General features: G+C 37.3%; 1 protein-coding gene and 1 long non-coding RNA gene across 3 annotated transcripts in view; both read right to left on the minus strand.

Annotated features, from left to right (window-relative positions):
* The window catches only part of LOC145988871 (putative ATP-dependent DNA helicase HFM1), a 357,472-nt gene that overhangs the window by 100,980 nt on the left and 232,718 nt on the right, over nucleotides 1-23,774 (minus strand). The window lies entirely within an intron of this gene.
* Nucleotides 2,056-9,059, minus strand: LOC145988874 (uncharacterized). The gene is made up of 4 exons (XR_014441797.1): nucleotides 8,945-9,059; nucleotides 5,762-5,902; nucleotides 3,235-3,370; nucleotides 2,056-2,570 (listed from the first exon to the last, which is right to left on the minus strand). It is a non-coding gene; the product is annotated as an uncharacterized LOC145988874 (long non-coding RNA).

A 23,774-nucleotide genomic window follows, 5' to 3' on the forward strand; every position in this document is an offset into this window, starting at 1 on the left:
AATTTTCGATGTTATCAGGCGGCCCCCTATGAATATAGGTTCAAGAAAATGACAAGTATAAAAAAGCTGCAGTGAAATAAATACGATTGAAAATCTCTCAAATTATTTTCTATTTATTTTCTTATATTTATAATATTACATTGTGTCTGTAGCAGACGTTGTCTGTTAAAGTACCTCATGCACAACCTAATTTTTTTGACAAATAATTATGTCAACTCTTCTGCTATGGAGTGGATTCTCCTAATTTTGTTCATATATCTTAAGCCATTCTGTGACGGTCAGAAATCAGTATCAGCATAAAAAACCCTGATATTTTGGGTTTGTACGCTTCTGCTCAAAACGTGGTGGCGATAAGTGGCCCAGAGACATCGCTTTTTCGGAAATGGGGTAAGGCGAAGGAGGCCCCTTAGATCATTTGGTTTCGTACCATAGTCATTAAGGAAGGTATTTTTTCATAACGTAAAGAGGATACAACATTTCCCTCTATAAAACTTGATATGAAATATGAATGATGACACTGTAATCCAAGAAGTCATTGATCAATCAAAGGATTCTTATTTGTTTGTTGGGTGTCAAACACATGTATTTCAATGACACAATAATTTGCAAAATGGTTAACGTAACCAGTAGGCAAACATTGTCTGTAGTGATGCAAGTCTCTCCCCTTTGAAGCAAATAGGAGCCATGTTTTAGCAAGTACACTGTAAAAAAAAATACACTTTCTGCACATTTTTGGAACACTTCCTAGAAACTACTTTTGATCACTTCTTGTACACATTAAATGTGCACAAGAAGTGTACAGGAAGTGCTTCAATAGTGTACAGGAAGTGCTTCAAAAGTGTACAGGAAGTGTACAAAAAGTGCAACAAAAGAAGTGTACAGGAAGTGTGCAAGAAGTGCTTCCAATGTAAATGTGTCCCAAAAGTGTGTAAGAAGTGTGCTGCAGAAACTACTTTTGATCACTTCTGGTACACTTTACACATTTGGAACACTTGTGAAAATACTTGAGCGACACTTTCAGAACACATTGAAAGCACTTCTTGCACACATGAGATATATCGCAATTCAGTACTCATACTTAGTTTCTAGAATAAAAATACAGTTGAGTCACATTTAACTTGACAATTGAAGGAGGAAAAAGCAACAACTTTCACACAGAACTCAAAGTGTGTCAATTGACACACAAAAGTGCGTAATTTTTTTGACTCCAATGACACATTAAAAATGCATCAAACTGAAAGATGCACCTAAATGCATCGAAATAAATGTGTCAAATGACACATTAAAGTGGATATTTCGGTTGATGCACCTAAACGTGTCGTTGGAGTCAAAAAATTTGATGCATCTTTAGTGTGTAGAGTGACACATTGAAATGCATCATTTTTTTTCTTTTCTTGCATACCTGCAAGGGAAAAGTTCCAATACATTTCTCCACTGTAAAAAAAAATTCACTTTTCAAACACTCTCTTGAAGCACTTCACATTTAATGTGCTTCAGAAGTGTTGTATATGCTGAAAAAGTAATGGAAAGGAATATTGTCAATATTATATATTCTGCAAGTGTGTTAAGTGCATTCTAGAAATTATTTTATCATTTATAGTACACTTCCCACATTTAGAACATGCTGAAAACACTTCTTAGTACACAACGAAATAATTTATCAGTACTGTAATATTTTAGGCGGAGGGAGATTAGTGTAAATTTCTCTAGTGCAGGGTAATGGGGGTGCTAAGCTACATTTAATTAAAAAATTGAGCTTGTTCACATTTGTGCATATATAAACACACCTTTCTGCTTCAAAGTGGCATGGCCTTGTGAGTTCATGGTTGGTTATATGTGCAAATTTTGAATTGAATATTGAAACTGAAATGACACTTTCAGGAGATATTGAAAATAACTTTTGCACAAAATGAGAGATCATAGCTGAAAAAAGAAAGTAAATAAATTTAATCTACATGTTTATGCCTTATCGTGTATACATGCAGATTAACAATCACAAGAATAAACCAAATAGGAAAAAAATTCAATTATGAACAAAAAATAAATGATGCAGGAGTAAAGAAGCATTGTCATTAAACAGAAAAAAATCAACAACCTGTAACCTAAAATGAATATAAAACACAGAAACACTATGAATACCATTTTCAATCACCACACCATTGTTGCTAATGAACAATAAGAGAAACTTAGGTGCAATTCATAGTAACAAATGATACAGAAGATCCTGAGACAGAACATTTATTGTTTGTCACAGATACACTGGTACTTAATGCATAGTCTGCTTTCAATCCTTGAACTTCTCACATAAGATAGATGACTTGAGGTGACAGTCTGTCTTTATGGCCTAATAGTATACATATACTGGACTAATACCATACATGTAGCACAACTTTTGGGGTAGTCTAATTCAAAACTATAGTATATGTCAACAAGTGCATAGATAAATGTTCGTAAAGTGGCACACTGCACTTTCTAGCATCTGCAGCTACCGGGACAACATTCCTTCCACTAATAGTGCCAGATAGGGTGCTTCTTTCTCAAAATCTTTTGTTACCAAACGGTGATAATTCCTGAAAATAAATGAAGCATGCATAAATATCATATTTTTTTCTTGAATTTAATTACAAAACATCACATTTATTCCTGATCAAGTATTATCCAATTAAAACAATCTCTCTCTCGCAATGAGACTTAACTATGCATCAACCCACAAAAAAAGAAAAAAATACGTGGTAGAACAATGCCCTCAAATGGCTGTTGTACACTGACATTAAATTTGACTTATTTAATATCTGCCATGACCCAAGAACACAATGCTTTGACATTCAAGCAGATCCCTGTACCAATTTGCTTCCCTTTTACCTACACTAAATTCCATGACTCCATATCCCTTTGAGGGGTCAAGGCCTGCCAGACAGACAGCTTTTCATTGGATAATATGTGCTTAACGCATTGTGTACCATCAGCACTGTTACTGGTGTTCAAGCTCACAGTATTTTATTTATTGCATGTAGCTCCCCAACTGTTATGATGTTGGGTTAATACAGAACTTTGGAACTCAAACCAAGAACCACTCATATTAAAGACAACAACAGTAACCAAGAATTCAGCTCTTCTATTTTACTAATGACTACAAAATATTTAGAATCCAACTTGTCAACTTCTAAACCTTTAGTATATTACTTTCACTGTTCCTCCCCTCAACTACAGCAATTAAAGTTTGTATGCGCTTACCTTTGATGCATGAAGACGGGTACACAAAAATACTCCTATACAGGCCAGACTTGAACCCGAAACTCATCACAAGAGCACTTTCTCCTTTATGTTGCATGTCTTTGCACAGGGCCAAGAAAATATTGATGTGAAGTTACTGTAAAACAAAACAAATACCATATTTACTGGTATGAAACAGAGAACATTCAAGGTTTATTTAAATTAGCACTGGGAAAATATTACCATACCCAGGTGGTGTAAATATAATAGCAATAATATTCTTTGTAAAACTATAGAGGAGACAGATTCTGAAATATACTTATAAGCCAAAACAAAGTGATTAAAGATATAGCATACTCAATTTAGTTCATTTATATTACTTTTCTGTTCATAAACGTTTATCCTATACATAAAAAATTGATTTAAAAAATACAAGACTAATTTTTCCTGTTTATATCATATAATATGAATGTGAAACAGTCAACACTTTATCACAGAGGAACATTACTTGGAGCTTTGAAAATATAATAATTAGGAACTTATGTGAGACTAAAACAGATGAAGAGAATGCATGGTTTTAAATTATGTAATTTGTATATGAATTACAATTGGAAACTCTTCATAACTTATGCCCGACCCTGTGGCCGAGTGGTTAGCACATCGTGCTGCGACGCCAAGGGTCCCGGGTTCGAATCCCGGTCGGGCTTGGTTGTTTGTGAATGTCCATTCATCAATTTCATCATTTCATCACTCATCCCCATCTTCGCAAATTAGCCAAGAGGCACAAAACGCGAAGTAAAATAAACTAAATCAATCAATCTTCATAACTTATCTCTCTTTTCTTCTCTTCCCTCCCCCTCTCACTCTTTTCTCCTTCCCATCCCACCACCTCTCTTTCCCTCACAAAAGGATAGAAAATTTGAGAGGGAGAGAGAAAGGCAGACTGAGGGCTCACTCTATCACTCTCCTCTTCTCTCTCACTCTTTTCTTCCTTCTCTCTTTCCTTTTTCTGTTCCTTCAGAGAAAGGATGACTGTCTCACACACATATTTCTCTGTCTGTCTCCCTCTAGGAGAGAAGAAAAATGGAAGAAATGCAGTGAGAGAGAAAGGGAAGATGACACACACACACACACATATTTCTCTCTCTCTAAATGAGACACACACTCTCATACATATGTGTGTGTGTTGGAGAGAAGAAAAATGATAAAACCAGTGAGAGACACAGAGAGCGAGAGAGAGATAAAGGAGAAGAGGGAATAAAAGACATGAGTGAGGGAAGGAGTCTATTTCGCTCTGACAAAGAGAGAGGCTGAATAGAGAAAGCAAGTGGAAAGAAAAGAGAAAAGAAAGGATGAAACAAAAAGAAAAACAAATACGAGGAGAAAGAGTTCTCTCTGCTCCTCTACCACTTTCCATGACTAAATGTCATTGTAATAATTAAATTTCCAAGTCTTTGATGTGCATAAAAGTTTGTATGTTAACAGAAAAAAATACCATTCCATATCTCAAGCAATTAAGAAAGTGAAAGAGAATATACATGACTGTTTCTCGTGTTGGCCATTATTTTTGTATAGTTAAGTTACTTAAAATAATTTATCACTTGCACAAAAAAATATTTAGAATGGTGTATTCTGGATTTTCCATCTGTGGATGACAGTTTGTATTTAAAGGTGGTACGAAAAATTTAGAGCCAAAATTACTTTATGACTTAAAAATGCATATTCCACATGTCATTAGGATAATAGGCATTGCTACAGACACTTTTGAAAGGAAGCATAAAAAGAGGTAATATGCACAAATAGATAAAATAAAATAAAAGAGACAAGATATAGTTATTGCACATTAAGCAGTATAAAAGCAAAATTAAACAGCAAAATTGACATGATATCCTTATCTATAACATCTATGAGTATAAAAATAATTTTCCACAAGAGAATTCCACTACTGAAAGAGAGAGAGACAGAGAGACTACAAACCTTAACAGTTAAGCATATTGAATTAACCTAAGTCTCATTTATAAAGCTGGTATCAAAGGTATGAGGGGGTTAAGATCTGATCATTATGTCATCCAATAAGAAGCTATTCAGATTGTGAGTGATGTTATGAGTTATCAGGATTTTCGAAAGGAGGAGGGGTACATATGCTTATTTTTATTAATGAGCCCTCAATTTGCCCTTTTTTTCTGCCTTTGATGTTTTTTTTTCAACATTTTTTAAGGAATACTAAGCAAAAGAGGTGGTTATAAGTTGTGACCCCCACCAACCCCCTTTTGATATGCCACATTGATGTTGCGTCAAGCAGTTTAATAAATCTGAGCCTTAAATGTACCTAATGTTGAAGCGAAGGAAATATATTCTGAAGACAGTTTAAATTAATTCAACTTTGACTTCTTCTATTTATATTTGTTAACTCGCAAGTCCAAATTTCAAACACGAGGAATACTTTTATCATGGTAAATTGCCTACGGAAAGTGAGATTTCTTATCACTGATTGATTTGGAAATGCAAATATTCATGTTTCAGATAACAATATGTAACACACACTTACCTTTTGCATCCTTGGTGGGTAGATATCCACAATAAGCACAGAATAATCCTTCTTCAGTCGAATCATATGCCTCACAATTCTCTGCACGACAATAGCTTCTGAATATTTCTCTCTTGTCTTCATGACAGGAACAATAGGTGCCTTAAGAATAATAATAAAAGAAACTTTTGCATGAGAACTAGTGATATCAAAACAAAATACTAGTTGAGTATATCAATTTAATGGCACAGTTAAGAATAATGAACAACAGACAAGTAGCATTTAAAAATATTTTTTTTATAAAGTCCTAGGATGATCATTTCATTCTTATTACTAAGATGAGTGATATATATTTTTTTTATTGTTTAAAGTGATGTTAGTATGGAATGTTAATTCGATATTATCCATTGTCTAGTTCTTGAAACTACACTGGATATGGAAAATATCCAATTAATATTGCGTGCTAATGTGGCGCGCCCAAGGAGAGTTATTGGTGGGGGTTATAACCCCCTTTCGACTGCACTTAAAAAAAAAAGAAGAACGCCAGACGTACGAAAAGATGGCAAAATGAGGACGGACCACAAAAGAAAGTGCGCACGCCACTGATAGAACCATTGTCTCTAGCATTCATGGATTTTTTAATATAATATTTCTTATCTTTCACATATATAAGGTTAAGATATTCTAGATTTTTATTACGCCTACTCCTCTTTTCTAAAAGAAAAAAAAATAACATCCAGAATGTGTAAATGCCTCTCGTTCGTTTCCATATTTCTTTCCCCCTCTCTCGCTTCCCTATTTCTCTCTCTCTCCCATGTACTCGTATTTTTTCCCTTTACCCTCTCCCTCGGTTCTTGTATTCCGCTCCCCCCTCCTCTTCGGTGTATGTCTATGTATCTCTTCTCTTTCCTTCACTCTCTGTCCGATTCTTCAATTCTCTTCCTTTCTCATATTCTCTGCCGCTTCTTTCATCTATTTTTTCTCTCCTTTAAAGCACTTCTTTCTTATGATGACATGCGAACATGATGTAAATATTTCCAACATCTCCACATAAGAAAAAGTGTTTTAAAAGAAATAAAAGAAAGGGAGATGGAAGAAGCGGCAGAGAATGTGAGAAAGGAATAGAATTAAAGAGTCAGACAGAGAATGAAGGAAAGAGAAAAGAGACAGATAAAGATAAAGGAGCGAGTCGGGCACACACACACGGTGAAGAGAGAGAGGAGGAGAAGAGAATTGTTTGAATTGTTGGTCTTAACTACACTTTATGTACAAATAGGTTGGTCGGAACGGACCTATAGTTTAAAGCGTGATCCCAATCACTGCGCAATGTGTCTGCAGCAGGTATCGAACCCGAGATCCTTTGATTACAAGCCAATGACGTAATCAGCCATCGGGAGGGAGACCGAGGACAAGAGAGGAAAGAGGCCGAGTCAGAGACAGGCGGGCGAGAGAGAAATAGAGAAACACAAGAGAGATAAAGCAATAGAAAAACGAGCGAAATAGAGAAGCAAGAATTGGAGAGAATGATATATATCTCTGTGGAGATAGTAAAGAGAGAGAGAAAGAGGAACAAGTAGAAAAGAAGAAACAGAAATAGAAAAAGACAGAGAAAGAAATATAAAAATGGAGAAAGAAACGAATGAGAGAGAGAGAGAGAGAGAGAAATATAGAAGCAAAGCAAGCGAAAAGAGACAGGCAAGGAAGAGGAATAATAACAGAGAGAGAGAGAGAGAATAAAGAAGAAACAGGCCGAAAATGTGAGGGTAAACATAGGGAAATGAATGCTCGAAAACAGAGGAAATAAACAGGAAGGAAGAGATACTAAAATGAGAAATGAAGATGGGAAGCTTTAACGGAAAAGAAATTGACAAAAACGTTACAAACAAAAGGGGGAGAGGAATGAGAAGGCAGTTTTTTTTATTCCAAAAAGAGAATGAGGGGTCAAGTCACCGCGAGAGAGAAAAAGTGTGCTTTCTGCCATTTTCAAATTTTATATGCCTGTATATTTGCTTCACGGAACTGGAATTGTCCGCAATGACAAAAATAAATGAAATAGGCAGAGAACAAAAGCAAGGAAGCATTGAACTCTCACCTAACACATAACTTAGTTCTTGCAACTATTTAGATAACAACGCAGCTTAATGTGAAACTATTATGACAGTAGCGTACGCAGGATTTCATCAAGGGGGGTGTTCTTTCGAAAACTTTCTACAAATTCACATTACCATTGTTTTATTATACTTTAATAATAATAATAATAAATTAATTAATAATTCTTATAATTAATTAATTAGTTAAATTACTACTAATAATTACTACTAATGCAGCTGCTATTTATGAAAGAAATAGAACAAAATTTCACATCACCTGCAAAAATAGTTCGAGATCGAGAATCTTTGGGGCCCGCCACACCACTACGTGTGCCTTCATGGCACGGTGCTATATGTACGGGGGAATCTACATTACCTTTACCTATGGAACTCGCCCAGGATGATGATGAAGCGCGAGAATAAATGTTGCTAAATTCCATTGAGTCTATGTTTTCGTTGAAAAGTAAGTTTATAGACATTCCAACACATTTATCACTTCTAGGTGATTCACAAAACACTTCTTCAACATTATTTAATGATGTGGATGTAGACTCAGCATCACTTGAGGAGTTCACAAGGGGATGTGAAATCAGTACCGGGAAGAATGTTTGCAATAAGGTCGGCAGACTCGGCACACTGCGACGAAGCAAGGAATTTTCACAATTCTCGCACGTCACTGCGCGACTTTTTGCAAAAAAAAAATAATTGCAAAATTGAACTTTGCGTCCGCTTAGATTGTGTTTGGAATGTTGTGTTTTTCTTCATGCTGCATGGGAATAATAATTCAAATTATTATTATTATTATTATTACTGTCGCAGATCTTTGACTGGGATACATTAGCCATTTTTAATTTTTTTCTACAACAATTTCCATAATATTTCAAAAGCTCAAGGGGGGGGGGGTAAAACCCGGTAACCCCCCTTGCGTACGCCACTGTATTATGGTATGGTAAATAATGGGCCCTGAAGCTAATCTCCCATTTTGGTGTAATCGTTGGGTCTGACCAGGTTCTTTCCTTTATTCGCGCGTTTATAATTAGGCAGTTAAATCAGAATTTCAGCGAACAAAGAAACATATAAAATGAAATTGTAGAAAACATGCATAAATACTTACTTTTCTTACTCCGAAAATCTGTGGTGGTAGTTCGTTCTCTCCTGAATCTGCACAGAACTACAATACACAGTACACAATGCGAAATGAAGCACTACTGAAACACGTGTCGCGAGAAGACGCCAACCAAGCGAAATGCTTCCGGCGATTGCGAAAGTTGTCTTCAACCCCTCACGCCTCTCAAGATGTACCGTTACGGTGGTGAGTCATGAGGGGTTGTTTGTCCAGAATTTTTCAGTAGCGAGCAGGTGGAAGAGTAAGAATAAACTTAGAACCAAAATAACCATAAGTTGGGACTCTGGGAAAAATTTCCTGTTTTGATTTTATTTTTGTTATTTAGCTTCGTATCACTTCCACTTTTGGCTAATCGCGACGATGAGGATGAGTGATGAAATTGATGAAGAGACACGCACCCATCTCCAGTCCGGGATTCGATCTCGGGACCACTTTCGTCGTAGCTCGTTGTGGTCTTTCATATCTGTGCATCGTTAAAAAGAATAAAAAGACAAATAACTATTCGGAACAAATGACAATTGAAATTTGGTTAAAATGTGCGGCTTATATTCGGGCCAATACGGTATACCTATAAAAAGAAGCGAGGCGAATCCAGTTTCTATCTAATGAACGTACGGTAGTCTATACTTGTTAACAACTCCAAAGTATATTCAATTCAATGTCAATTTTATTGTTTGTAAGGTAATGATAATAACCAGCGCTCTTTTCCTGGTATATTTTAAAATTTATAAACATGCCGCAATATTTTCAATAGTTCTTACGATGAACACAAGAACAAACAGATGTGAAGTGTACCGAAACCTTTCTTCCCAATAATAGAACATTGATAACAACACTAATAACACGGAAATTTTAACTTTCTATGGCTGAAGGGCAATAGGTCAAATCTTACTCTTAAAATCCTGTGCTTAAAATAATAATTTAATAATCGGGTCGTACATCTCTGCTACACTTAACGTTCCCTAACATTTTTATCGAAGAGAGTTCACCAAAAATGACAAAACTGGTATTATTTTTACAGTGTACAAACAATGTACCAATAATAAAATATTAGTGGCTTGTACGTACATGCATGGGTGGCACCAATTGTGATGTGACATTTTATATGTGTTACTGCTTTATATAATGAAATTGATTTATGTTCATAAGATATTAATTTGTCAAAAAAGTATAAAATGACAATCGATATGACCAACAACACAAAATGAAATCATGTGCTACAAAGTGTACAAGAAGTGTACAGACTTACTTTAAACAAAAGTGTACAGAAAGCGTTGAAGAAGTGTACACAACTTTGAATGTGTCCCCAAAGTGTGCAACAAGTGTACAAAATTTCGTCATTTCGGGTCGCACACATCTAGAACACTTTAAGTACACTTTTGCAACACCTTCAGTACACATCTTGTGCATATTATATGCAAGAAAGTGTACCAAAAGTGTACAAGAAGTGTATTTTTTTTTACAGTGTAGGCCTACAAAAAATTATACAAATTTTTACACAATTCATCAAAGTGTAGATAACATGTAACCATTATTATTTAATTAATTCGATTTTTCTTGCATAACACAACATAATGGTGGTGTTGGATTCTCGTTAGATTCCTTTGTGTGTAAAAATATTGTAAACTGGAAATTAGAGTACATTATGAAGCACAATTTATAAAGGATTTCCTTAATCAGTTCTGCAGAGAAGCCCAAAGTTACATATTAATCGTCTATTAACATTATTGACATATAAATATAAAGTAGATAAAATCCCAATTAGCCTATATATGTTAATCTTCATCTTTGTATTCTTTGTTAGTCCGAAAGGTCATTATCGAAATATTGTTATTTGATGTTGCTCGAACTTTTTTTGTTCGTTGGATTTTCAAGATATCATCCCTTTCCTGTTACCATAGAATAGTTAGAACCTAACCTAACCTAACTAGTCTATGCTGTTACTTATTACGTTTGGAGGAGGGGGGCAAGCGCCCCTCTGTATCCTGCTATATCTGCCAATGCAACACAATATATTAAAAATTTGCCCCCTCTAGGATTGACTTTGCCCCTCCCTAGTAAGAAATCCTGGCTACGGGCCTGGATGTGGACAACGTTTATCCACTATAACGTTATTGATTGAGACTTCAGCCGCATAATGCGGTATCTACCTGGATGTGAGATGTAAATAGCTAGGTTAGGGATTGTAAATACGTAGTTGCGTTAAGGGGTGTAAATAGTTATAATAAGGTGGCAAATATTAGTTTAAGTTAGGAATAATCAGCTGTATGTGCAAGCCAATCTTGATATGTAGCCAATTTTACTAAGTCATTATTGAACTTGAAGCAGCCAAACAGATCTTTGACAAGTATTCCTTTAATTTCTGTCAAGGTGGAACACTGATGCATTAGCATAAAACCGAGAAGTGACTTTGATGGAGTGAACTGACTTGGTAGAATAATTATGAATGAAGACAGTATATATGATAATATGAGGTATTTGTAATAGACAAAAAATGGTGACTTGAATTCCTAAGACAAAACCGACACCACGGGGTGAACCAAACATGAAAAAAAATTACAATGTGAATGAAATCTGATATTTCCGTTTCATTTCTTTACATTTTGTAGTATCTGCTTACAGAAGGATAAGACAGACACCGCAGTGGCTGATCTTGTCAGCGAACGTTCCTGTTTCGTGTCCTGGTCTGGGGATGGACGTTTATTTATGTGTGGAGTGTAGCAATTTTACGTCAGTTTTGTTCTTGTTGTTCGGACGTTACACCCACACACACACACAGACACGCGCGCGCGCTCACATTAAAAAAAAATACTCACAAATCGTGTGTTCAGCTTACACTGGCATTCGCAGGAATTTCGAAAACGCGCTTGGATTTGACTAGAGGGTTAAAGTTTCTGTTTTTAGTAGTCAGAGATGATTTGCACCCTTTCGCGTACATAATCTTTTTTTTTTTTTTAAATACTGAGCCAAAAGAGAGTCTAAAACATCCACCAAACCTCTTGGCTGACTTAAATTGTTTGTGTTTTAGCAATTGGGTACAGAGGCATACCTAGGATTTTCGGAAAGGTAAGGATAAGAAGGATATAGCTATAAGGAAGGAGGGCTACGTCAGTCCTATATTTTGTCATATTTTCCTGCATTTGGCGATCCCTTTTTTTTTAAGGAATGCTGAGACAAAAGAAAAGAGGGGGGGGGGGTTATGAGTCCCACGAACCCCGACTTTGAGTTTCGTTATGAAATGTGTCCGTTAGGGTAGACTCTGGCTTCTTCTTTCCTTTTTTTTAGTAACCAGTGCTCTTACCAATTTTTAACCTAAGGTTCATTTTTAAAAGGAAATCTAGTTCAGATAGGTAGATTACAGGGCCGGCTCTAGTAATTTTGCCGCCCTGGGCGGCAGATGCCTTTCGAACCCCCCTTCCCGGTCATTACGCAGCAACAGGATATTGAAAATCAATATACTGAATATATCAAAACATTAAACTATAAAATGAATAATGAGACTTGTTACGCTATTTCAATACTATTAAGCACAAAAGGATGTCTCGCTCGACCAGTTAAACTTTAAAAAAATGCGACACTAATTTTATATTATTATAATAATTTATGAAAACTCTCTCTCTCCTAAACGTATTTTAAATGTAACAAGTATTAGGAATGAAATGAGGGCTTGACTTCATATTATGTTTATCGTTCTAGGTCTGATTGGATTTTTAAAATGTGGGTGATCTAAGGTCTGAATTCTTTCCTGCGTTATTCCCGCATAAAGCGGCTCTGGGCTTCACCCAGCCTCAAATTAATGGGTACCTGGGGGCGACCCTGGGAGGTAAGGCGGCCGGAGAGTGGCACATCAAACAAAATGGCCGAGATCGAGAATGTGTGTGGCCCTACCCCCCATATCCCTTAAATGTGCCTTCATGACATGGTGCTATAGGCACAGGGAACTTTACCTTTGCATGTACATTCTTTTTCGTATAATGCTATCTTGCATAAAATGGAAACAAACGTGTTTCAGATATGATTGACCGAATGTAGAATTTATATTAGCCGCAATTTCCAACCAAAAAAAAAAAAAAATCGTTCGCCACTTGGCACGGTTACCAACAAAGTTAATAAATTCGAAGTTCTACACTCACATTAGATGCAAAATCATGACCCTTTATCAGTTTAAGGTCTGCTTTGGAGTAATTGTTTTATTTTAGACGAATGCAATTTTAGTTCATCTTTTAATTCAGTAGCCTTCATGCGTTAACATGTCGGCAATTTTTCTACACTTTTCAGACAAAAGATCATTCACTATGATGTTTAAGCTGCTCAAATCTTTTTCTTAGAGCTAAAATGATGGTCTAGGACCTGGTAATAAAAATCAACTTTATACCGTTTTTGTGGATCTTCAACAGTGTTGCCTATCTTTGGATCATCTATATCTAAATTCGATGCCAATTCTTTCTCAACAACCTGGACTCACAGGTCGACGCCTCCACAAGCGAGGCTGCCAAGTGGCGTCTAAGAAACTTTGAAATTTTTCATCACTCCTACTTTTGTCAAAGGGTTGATATGTTTGCAAGAAATCATCGAACACATCATAGATAAATGTTTTGAAGACATTTGCTCATTACGCTACGAGGAGTAAAACTCATACCAGATAACGAACTAGTGAGCAAAGGAATGTAAAGCCACACAACTGTTTTGGAATACACTGAACCTCATGTGCGACCATTTGGACAAATTTATTGTCGCTAATTATTTGAAGGAGCGCATCATAGACCTCTCCCACTTGATATCTCAGCGGAGTTAAGGCATTGAATCTGCTTTCCCACCTTGTGGCACTCGGTGGTTTTAAAGTGAGACTACTGATATGTTCCTTCAAAACGGTGGGTTGACATATATTAACTTCCAAGTTACATAATATACTATTATAACTTTCAAGTTTTCAATAGGCTTATTTTTTTCTTCTCTTCAAATATTGCCGCCCTGAAAATTTGCCGCTCTAGGCGGTGGCACGGTTCGCCCCCACCCCCCCCTTCCTTCGGCATGTATTCCAACACCTTAATTAAGCACACCATTTCTGCTGTGCAAATATAATTATCTTGTCCCTTTTTCTCAGTTGCACGGCATCTAATATTCACACTTGCCATGTACAGGGTGGGCGGGAAGTTAGTAGTCATTAAAAATTGCTATAGGTGTTGTAATTTTAATACAATAATAATAACATTTTTGAATACGCATACATCACGACATAGGATCTTCATTACAATTTAGTGGGTACCGGTGGCATCCACCAGCTTCCTCAAACGAACGGGGATGGAATTCACAGTTTTCTGCAAGAATTCTTGTGGGGTGTTTTGTAATAACGTCCCGACTCCGTGCCCTCAATTCTTCCAGTGTGCGAGTTTTGTTCAGTACACTTGCTCCTTTGCCCAGCCTCATAGGAAAAATTCACAGGGCGTGAGATCTGGACTTCTTGCAGGCCATTCATGAGGTCCTCGCCGTCTCAGCCAACACCCCAGAAACGTTTGATCAAACTAGAAGTGCAAAGCGCAGCTTTTACCACGAAAACAAGTCCATCAATGTTTTCCCAGCCAGATACGATGGGCCACACGTAATCTTCCAAGATATGAAGGTAACAGTCAGCATGCATGGTGCCATGCAGAATATATGGGCCGATGATCCTAATGGTCGTCGTTCCACAACACACGGTCACTTTTGGGCATCTTGTGAAATTCTTATGTAATTATCAAATTTGATGTCGTGATGGAAATGTATACAACATTTTATTGCCATTGTATGATTGATTGATTGATTTGATTTATTTTACTTCGCCTTTCTGTCACTTTTTTGGCTTATTGTGAAGATGGTGATGAATGATGATATGATAAAATTGATGAATGGACACTCAGAAACACTCATGCCCAGGCCGGGATTCGAACCCGAGACACCTAGCGTAATGTGCTAACTATTCCGCCACTGAGGCCGGCTATTATCATTGTATTAAAATTATAAAACCTATAGCGATTTTTTATGCCTACTTACTTCCCATCAACCCCGTTGGACATCTATATCTTACTTACATTATTAATGGAACTAATTCATGTAGAATTTAACAGTCTTGGAATTATACACAAATTATACACAATTTAACATTTACAAACTCATATAAGCACTCGACTCCCCATTTCTTACACAACCAATTAACAAAGTCTCGTTGCTTGTAGCAAAAGACATACGAAAATACCAGTGGCGGAGCGTGACCTTTCCAACAGTGTAAGCCTATCATGATGAAGGTTATTTCCCGTTGTGCTTATTTTTGGGCTGACATGGTTAGTGATTTATCCACACACATCGACCCCTCCCCCCATTTTTTCAGAACACTTCCCTGGAATTTTTCACCAAATTAAAAATTCTGGATAAATCTCTGGGATTGGTGTTTTCTTTGCTAGGTTATGTATCTCTTACATTTCAACTGATAATTAAGTTAGTCTTATTCCTATCACAATGAGAAACGTAACGATAAAAAAATATGCAAAGTTAGATAAAATGAATAATAATAATAATAAAGAAACGAAAACAGAAGGAAACAGAAAAGTGCAGAATACTTTTTACAACTGCATAACCAAGTATCAGCTTCGTACCCTGAATCACAAAATCGGCGCACTTTATTTTTCGTTTCTGTTACTATGCCTGCTAGAGAAGGAAGGGGTGGGCCTACCTACATCCACAAGTTTCTTCTTGGCAGCAAAATCCTTGCTGGATAACGGCGTCTGCACCAAGTTCTCAACCCCACCGCACAATCACACTCGTTTTATTCCATAATGCACTTCACTATCACACAACAGCACAGGGCCGACAGTCCACTTTGAATAGATGGAATTCGCAAAAGCAATACCTCGACAACAAGAACGAGGAAACAAAAAGAAACCAGATCTAAAATTGGTCATTGCTCAAAGCAGTGATCTTTCGGACTTTGAGGGGAATAAAAAAATCCCTCTCTTGCCTTAAAATTCCCTATATTTAGTAAAAAAATACAATATTAATTATAAAAGAAATGCTCACTAATTGTAGGGACATATCCAGAAATTTCTATCGAAGGACATGTAAGTGCTTTCTTAGGATACTGTAAAAGCAAATCTAGCACCTAAAAGATCATAAACAGGCTTTTCGAACGCTGTTTGAATCACAGACTACGTAATTAATAATATTTTGTTCACATTTGACATGAGATTTGTAAAATTGGTTCAATCTTCAGCTTTCATTAACATTTATTTATTTATTTATTTTTGCACTTTTTAGCTCAGTTATTACCAGCTGAGTTCATACATAAACGGAAAACAGAGATCTTAATATTTCTGATGTTTATGCTCTCATATAAGCTAAAAACAGAAACAAGAATTTAACACATCAATGTGTATCTAGTTTTCCCGTATCCTGCTCATTTTTAGGTTTCTCCTTTTTCCCCTTCCTGTTGGATTTTTGCTTCAGAATTCCCTGTTCCTGGAAAAAACCTCCTTGAAGCACCACCGGCTCAAATTTCCTTTGAGTCAACCAACGCTGGAGCCCCTCCTTTTGCAGGACCTGTGTCTCGCTGGCGCGTATTCAGTGAAGCCAACCCCAGCATAATGGTGCTAAATTTCGCACAAATTTAAAAAGTCGTTTGTAAGTTGGTGGTATAAATAAAACAAGAGGGCCACTTTTCGTTGTGGTTCAATTTTCTCAAACTTTTCACGTATAACGTCGAACCCATGCCGTTGGTTGAACCATTCGGATTTATATTTATATTTTTGTTTTAAATTAATAAATTAATATTAATAATATGAAAATCACAGAACAATTTAGTAGTATGTAGCATAATTTCGGAGTTTAAACGACACCATGGATGTCCAGAAGGGGCAAGGCAAGGAGACACTTGTTGAAAAATGAATGTCAACCATTTTCACACATAATTTCATTTCAGTCACATCAAATTGTTAATTATTGTAAGGGCGTTGCAGAAAAATGTTAACTTCAAATTGAATTAGTATATTTTGAGAAGGGAAATATACCTAGTTTACCCCAACCCCTGAAAAAAAAAATACTTTACTTAATCCTTCCTGGTGGAAAGAAATACTGCGGACGTCCATGAACAACACTTTATCTAAACATGGGGTTTGCAACGCTGCTGTAAGCCTGTGGCCGTAGGTTTACAAACCTAGGGTTTGGCCCGCTCTTCTCCCTATATTCCTTGCTCTTCTCCATTCAGATACGGTAGGCAGTGCTCCTTCGCGGTCAGAAATTTGTAAGGCAACATTCAGACGGCTTACAACTTTCCGCAAGCAAAAGGCGGGAGTTCCCGTGTTCCCTGGTGCTGAAGTGTTGCAATCTAACAAACAGGATCTCGAACAGTGGCGTCTCCTGACCCTGAACTTCAGGCGTTGGCAAAGAAGAAATGTTAACCCCTCCCCCCCCCTGATTTCTGCGAACCAATATTACAAATTTCCTCCGTACCTTTTTCGTGTAATTTTATAAATATTTAGAAAAACATTAAATTACATAAATTATTTTAAATGAAGTAAATACTTCATTTAGAGTATTAATATATTTGAAGGGTAAGGAGAAAATTAATATGTTCAATACTTCGCCATACAATTAATTTTCAAAGCACGAGTTTGCAACCAGAGGGGTTGGTGGAACTCCCATCACCCCTAAAAAAAACCACCGTGGACTTAAGAATGACCCGTTCATTGAAAAATCGCTAAAATGCACATGCACATTCCCGGTTTTCCCCCTTACCGTTCATTTATCCTTCCAAAAAGTAAATTTTGAAAAATCAACTGCTCATTACTTACAGTTACTTGAATTCCAGCTCTCTTCTTTCTTTAGAGAGAAATGCGCTGATCACCGCCTCATAACATTTGGATTTATTCCCTTCTCCCAGCATAGAAAGTAATTCTTTCTCGATGGAGATAAGACTTAAATTCGTCATCCGGTTCTGAGTTTGAGTAGAGCGGCAGAATGTGTGGATCCTCTTCAATGATGAGAACGATATCTCGACAGATGACGTCGTGGAAGGAATTGTTGCGATCAACACTGCTAATTTATATATTTCCGTAAACCCACCCACTCAGATTCGTGTCCAGTAGATAATTTACAATATCAATTGGTGTTTTCTCTGATCCTTCAGTGGAAGCATACCAAACATAAAGTTCATTCTGCAGTTTGGATAAATTAAACAGACTGCCATAAATTTCCTGCAATTTATGTACGAGATGGTGAGGAAAGTTCTCTCTTTTATTCAAGTAGCCCCGTTTTGTGGGATTTAGTAAATCAAAATATTGCAATTTTTCAAATGGTGCGAATCTAATTGTTATCTGGTTGCTGATATTATCAATGATTTCAAAGTAAAGCCTCCGGCAGTGGTCTTTCTGTGATTCCTTGTTCAGTCGCCTCCTTTTCATTTCAACAACCTCTTCCTCTTCTACTGCACCAGTTATAGAATTCCATAGTGTTTCGAAATTCTCCCTTTCCTTTTGCAGCTGTTGTTGAAATTCAGTTATTTTATTACTGCAATACAAAATATCAACATTTTTAGACTGCAATATACTGAATAATACGTCTGACAAGGCAAGCAAGTTGGATAAAGCCTCTATTAAAAATATATTTTCGAAATCCTTCAGGAAGCTAGAAAATCCTCTTGAAGTCATTGCAGTCAAATATTCGAAGTCTCCACTTTCACTAACATGTTCAAAAAACATAAGCAGTGCTTCTCTGTTGTCATTGACTGTCCACAGTAGACTAGAGGTAAAATTCCATCTGGTAGGAGCTAATGACGGGAGCTTTCTGAACATGAAAGCAGAAAGTTCGTGAAACCTCTTTGGAGAATGAAAGAAAAACGTAGACAGTGATTTAAGACCACAAAAGAACACCTTAAGCTCTTTGTTACATTCCAACGATTGTTGCAGCACCAAGTTCATGACATGAACATAACAATGCGTAAAAAAAGCTTTCAGATAATTTTCCAAAACTTTACTTTGAAGGCCATTCAAATCACCACTCAATACAGAATAGCCATCGTATGTCTGGGCAATTAATTTATCCCAACACTTTATTTATCCATTATTTCAGTCACGTGACTAAAAAGAGCTCCTGCAGTTTTATCGGCGCTCATGTCATAAAATCCAAGAAATCTTTCAATTACTTTTTTTCTGTGAGGCCGAAAAAAAACGTAACACTGTTGACACCTGGGATTTTTTGGTAATGTCTGATGTTTCATCGACCATGATAGCCACAAAGTCTGTGTTTTGAATTTCATTGTAGATTTCATCTCTCAGAACATCGAAACTGAATTTATTAAATAATTTGGAATGGCTGCCGAAGTACCGCGAAAAACTGTAGAATTTAATAAATGTTCTTTTAATGAGGGATCAAACTCGACACTTGCAATAAGGAATTCCATGTAATTGCCCTTATTTACAGATGCTGCATTTTCCTCATGGCCTCGGAATGGCAATTCTTGCTTTGCTAAATAGCAGACGGCGTTAATCAACCTCTTTAATATTTCCCTGTTCTTTTTTACTTTTTTATTGTGTAGCACTATTTCAGCTTTTTGTTGAGTATCCAAAAGAACGCCAATTCTAGTAGGGGTGGCAACAAAACTATTAAATTTAAAGAAACTATAAAGATGCAATTCAGACTCGCTGTGTTTTCTCACTGCAGTATTGAGATAATTCAAATCCGCATAACCATGATAATTCCCAACACCTTTTTTAGTCTAGAATAATAAACATGTCCAACGGTAAAATTTATTCACCACAGCACACCCGCAAAGCCAATCTGAAATTTCATAGAGTTCTTTTCTGTCTCTCAAAACCTTTTCCAGCACCACTTTTTCCTTTAACACATTTTGACATCGTGAGATTCGGACGTGGTCGACCATTGTCAATCACTTGTTTCTTCTCTGAATACGAAAGCGAAGAAAATGAATTATTTAAATACTTTTGCACAACACTTTCACTATTCTCCATCTTAAAATAATCACATCACTTCACACCACACGTTTGAAAAATAATGCACAACAATCACGAGTAAAACAACGCGGAACGCGGGGTGGATGAAAGCCAAACCGTTGGGAACAAATACAACGCCTTGAGAAGGTAACCATGCTGGTGGGTGGCAGGGTGCGCATGCGCGGTCATCCTATGTTTTGGCAGTGGTAAGACGTTGTATATTCTCTCCAACGTCCTGGCAATGCGGGACCGATCTGCCTGCCTGACAACCACTGCGCGCTGCGCCGCGTTCGAAAACTACCGGGCGCTCGAGACTGACAATTGAAGAAAAACGCTCAAAATCGTAATTTATAAGAGTACAGATACTTTCTTCTTTATTTCATTTTCCTTTGGCCGTTGACACACGACTTACACACCCAGAGAAATCGCCACTGATCTCGAAGACTGGTATCGGGCCGAGTTGAACTTTGAAGTTTTTACTAATTTTGCCATATAATTACATACATTTTACTAGAACTAATAAAGTGTAAGCCCGGCTTACACGGCTTACATGGACGCTCCGCGCCTGGAAAATACACAAAGAACAATAAAGGTATAGTTCCAAATATTTTAATCTTTATGGGGTGGGAGTGGGGTGTGGAATGCCACACCAAATGTAGGGGTTCAGGGGTCTATTTAACCTCACCCCCACACGTAGCGCCTTCACTGCACAGAGAATAACTCGAAGTGGCCTTTATTTGAACTGCATCAAGCCAGAGTCTGTAGCACTGAAAGAGAACATCGAATGTGCACAAATCAAAAACCCATTCTTATCTCAAACTGGCAAGCATATGCATCTACGAACTGCGTAATTTATGGGTAGACAGTACCAGCGTGCTGTTCATAATGGCTTTCATAAAAATCCAGTCGTGCCTCTAACAAGAGTCTCTTCGCGGAAGTCATAAAGACAAGAATCCTTCTCTCAGCGGGGCGTGATGGTCGATGTAAAAGGTAGCATTTCACGACTTTGGTTGGCTTTGCAAGGCGAACCCTAGTATACCTTATCAGACGATGGATCGATCGGAAAACCAGGTGAAAAGTTAACATTACAAAAGCCATGTTATGTAAGAAGTGGAGTCCCAAATCGTTGACTCTCAAATCCAAGGATATGAAGCGTGGGAGCTATCCTGAGGAGCTACGTCTTAGACCACCGTTTGACCTCAAGAGCGAGTTTGGACTTTTATAAGCACAGCTGAAATATAGTGGTTATCTGCCGGGCTATCAGCATCCTCAGCCCCCGCCTCTCCGAAAATCTACTACACTTCAGGCCTGTTTATGGTGAGAAACAAATTTCTTCATAAGCAAGGGTCTAAAGCCAAACTGAGACACAAGCTCAGCCAGCCTCCGAGCCAGAGTGGTTAGCATATCGCGTTACGATGCCAGCGGTCCTGGGTTCGAATCCCGGTTTGATTGGGCATGGTGAGTGTGTTTGTGAGTGTCCATCAACAATTTCATCATATCATCACTCATCCCCATCTTTGCGATTAGCCTAAAGTGACAGAAAATAGCGAAGTAAAATAAACCAAATCAATCAATCAATAAACCAATCTTACTTCCATCTTGAACTGAATGAAATAGCAACAGTTTTTACAAATACCAATGAAAAGTGAAGGAAACACTAGACAATTAACTTTTGGTATATCTTTTGCAAGAGGCTTCATTGTTGACGTGGAAGAATATAATTTTGTCTTAAAATATATAGGAGAGCTAGTGCATTTTGCTTGAGTTGTGTTTTTAGTTCACTTTATGTCAGATAGGATAATCAGGATTGGAACTACGGTTTAAAGTGGGATCCAAACCATATGTGCCTCCAGTGAGTGGTGAGTGAGTGGTGTGCCAAGAGGGCATATATACAGATATAGTGTATGTAGGCTATGTATTTATACAAATATTTGTATAAAAGTGTATATTTTTAAGAAAAAAAATCAACTTAAGTATTTGTTCAAATTTTGTAGTACGTACAAAACATTTCAACCATAATCTTATTTCGATGTTTAGTGGACTCGTTCATAAGGTGGGATACACATAGGGAAACATCAGATAACACAGAAAGGTTCAGGTGCTGGAACCTCGTTAGCCTGGATGAACTCAGATTCCAGAGTGTATAGCAGTACTACGTGGCATACCCTGGATTTTCGTAAGGCAACAAAGAGGAAGGATTCTTTTTTTAGTAGTAGTGCTACAGTTTCACCATCTTAGGATTCCAGCGGCTTTCAAAAAGTAACTTCTTATAACTTCTCCGCTTAAGTGGGTGCCCAGCTTTAAACCTCAGCATTCACGGAGAAAACCTGTCAGAATGGTCATCCTGCAACCTTCGGAGGCCAAATTATTCTGTCAGGACACCCCCAGAAGAAAATTTTCCCAGCATCAATTGGATACGATTATATGGCGCCAAAGACTGACCCGAATATGGCAACCAATATATCTCGATCACACTGCTCTGTTCTGAGTGATTAAAAATAAGAACAAGTACAGCTGACACAATGATTTTTCAGTCGCCAACAGCCACTCGTTAGCAAAGCCCTAAGACATTTCACCTCCTCCGGAGAGGTCAGGGTGGAATCACGAACTGCACGGATTGATGAGAATGCACCTCGCAGACTGCTGATCCCATAAATGTTACATAAGCTTCTCAGAATCAACTGGCATTCGTTATGATTTCTCATGTTTATATTTCTTACTGTTCTTTATAGGTGGGGCCAACCACAGCTGCGATACCCCGGAAGACACCGTGGGAAACTCTGATCCACGAGACTATTGTCTGTCCCCTGTACGAACGAAGTCAATGTAATCAAATACACGTAGCTTGTGAGAAATCCTATTGGCTACTCCAGCGGTAGTTGCGCAGGAATCTTATGCGTAGGAATATAGTGTATGTGATAAAACCATACAACTCTTGAAGTTGTGAGACCTTATATTATGAGCTTCACAACTACGAACCATATATTCATGGACAAAATAAAACCAGAACTAACACAGGAAAGGAACTATATCTCAGAAGTCACGTGTTATTGGTTTAAGCTAACTTCCTTCTTACAGTAGATGCAGCTTAGATGTTGCCGAAAGTCGAGGATTCACTTATGGGAAGCTAGAATAAATGTGGAAATAATTAAGCTGCCTCTGGAGGTTTGGATTAGGTCAGCAAAAATGTATCCTCTGGAGAGGATTAAAGTGAATCTTCGTGTAGTTTCATTTTCCTATTGTCAAGTTATCTGTAATAGTTTCGACTCAACGAAAGCCTATTTTCGATCACAGATATCTATACAGCAAAAAGCAAACTCACGAGAAAAAATTCTAGGCATTTAATTTTTCAGAAATTGAATATCATAGTGGGATGTAAAATCGTGTCTCTCCCATCATCCTTTTTATCATACATCCTCATCGTCGCGATTATCCCAAGAGATAGAAAGAGCGACATAAAATAACGAAAATAGAACCCACCACGCCTGGAGAAGAATCGTCCGTTGAGATTTAAAGAACACTGGTTGATCGACGTGGGGAAGCAACCGAAACCAACGGAACGAGAACAACTATCCAGATTGCGTTGACCACACACTCACGTTGATCACCCGAAAACAAATTAATTTTCAAGTAGTATTTAAGTTTTAAGATGTACCCAACGAAATAAACAAACAGAAAAAGTGACATGCTTCGTTTTAGGCGACGATGGAAAATAAGCAGAACCAAACAGTAGGTCCATTCCCAACTTCTATTCATTAACGACCATTCAAAAACAGTTTTTTCACAGTCACGAACTATTGCTTTCGTTCTGCTATTGTTATCTGATATGTCTATGTAAATTT

Source organism: Lepisma saccharinum, chromosome 6 (assembly GCF_977018435.1).
Source record: "Lepisma saccharinum chromosome 6, izLepSacc3.1, whole genome shotgun sequence".
Classification (NCBI taxonomy): Eukaryota; Metazoa; Arthropoda; class Insecta; order Zygentoma; family Lepismatidae; genus Lepisma; species Lepisma saccharinum.